Source organism: Octopus bimaculoides, chromosome 5 (assembly GCF_001194135.2).
Source record: "Octopus bimaculoides isolate UCB-OBI-ISO-001 chromosome 5, ASM119413v2, whole genome shotgun sequence".
In the NCBI taxonomy this organism is placed as follows: Eukaryota; Metazoa; Mollusca; class Cephalopoda; order Octopoda; family Octopodidae; genus Octopus; species Octopus bimaculoides.
This window is the reverse complement of record NC_068985.1, coordinates 64,619,564-64,620,902: the sequence shown is the minus strand read 5'-3', so window position 1 is coordinate 64,620,902 and position 1,339 is coordinate 64,619,564. Positions and strand designations below refer to the sequence as shown.

The 1,339-nt window shown below is 36.8% G+C and overlaps 1 protein-coding gene across 1 annotated transcript in view; it reads right to left on the bottom strand.

The window, feature by feature from the left end:
- Nucleotides 1-898, bottom strand: part of LOC128247804 (uncharacterized) — a 10,819-nt gene extending 9,921 nt beyond the window's left edge. Inside the window, exon 1 of the mRNA XM_052967759.1 lies at nt 477-898. The gene's annotated coding sequence lies outside the window, so the exon portion shown is untranslated. The remainder of the gene's footprint in view (nt 1-476) is intronic.
- Nucleotides 899-1,339: the final 441 nt, after the last annotated feature.

Sequence of the window (1,339 nt, the reverse complement as noted above, 5' to 3'; positions counted from 1 at the left end):
GGTCAGGGTTAGGGTTAGGGTTTGAGTTAGGGTTTGAGTTAGGGTTAGGTTTACCCTGTGGATCTATATAAAAACCAGGGGCGGGGGGAATCGAAATTTTGAAATTGAGATTTTTGTAAATTTTTTTTTCAGAATCGGAATCTCCATGGTCTGAAACATAGGATTCCGTAAAAAAAAAACAAAATTTAAAAGGTGGGGTATACCCAGATTACATATACTAGGCTTACAAAGAATAAGTCCTGGGGCCAATTTGCTCGATTAAAGGCGGTGCTCCAGCATGGCCGCAGTCAAATGACTGAAACAAGTAAAAGAGTAAAAGAGAGTATGTATGTATGTGTAAGCGTCTATGTATATTAGAATCTAAGAGTTGTATTATACTCAGGACTGCATTAAATATATGTAATTATGGTTGACAAATTGATTAAATTGGATAATAGATGACTAAATACTTGATAAAAAAATGTTGAAATACATACCTTTGGTAGATAGAGGCCGGAGATGCTATAAATATGTTACCTAAATCACGGAGTGGTGATTACTGAAATTCACCGACGCATTCAAACGTACAGGCATACACTTTTCATTTCTTCTTCACCATGTAGATTGTAGCTATTGGAAAATAATATTAATGTTATGTCCGTCTTTTAACCTCTAAAACAACACAGGCAGATTACTGAGGTCAGCAAAAGACCAACAACTGGTTCTTTCTTCAATACATACATACATACATACATACATACATACATTGCCGCATTAAATAAAGAAAAGGAAAGAAAAGAAGAAAGAAAGAAAAATAGAGGAGGTGTGACAGAAATGAATCTGGACGTTATATTGCCACTTTGAGAAATGATGGTGCTGGTGGGTTTTAGTGTGGTTATGCTGATTGGTCAGTGGACAACGACTGTAATAGAGAGGGAGAAACATTATGATGTGTGTGCGTACGTGTGTGTGTGTGTGTGTGTGTGTGTGTGTGTGTGTGCGCGCGCGCATATTCACATCTTACTCTTACCAGCTCATCTCATCAGTCTCGTGTGAAGAACATTACAGGGAGATTGTGCGTGTGTGTGCGTATGTATGTGTGCATGTCTATCAATGTAAATTTGACTGTTATATTCCTTTTATATGATTTCTATTGACAAAATTCCATCACCTTTGTTATCAACATTTTTTGGAATAACTACTATTTGTAACCAACCAAACGTTCCCCATCCCTTTGTTTCACTTTTCCTCTCCCTCCTTCTCTTCCTCTCTCTCTCTTTCTCTCTATGCATGTATGTGTAATGTGTATGTATATATATATATTACTCTTTTACTTGTTTCAGTCATTTGACTGTGGCCA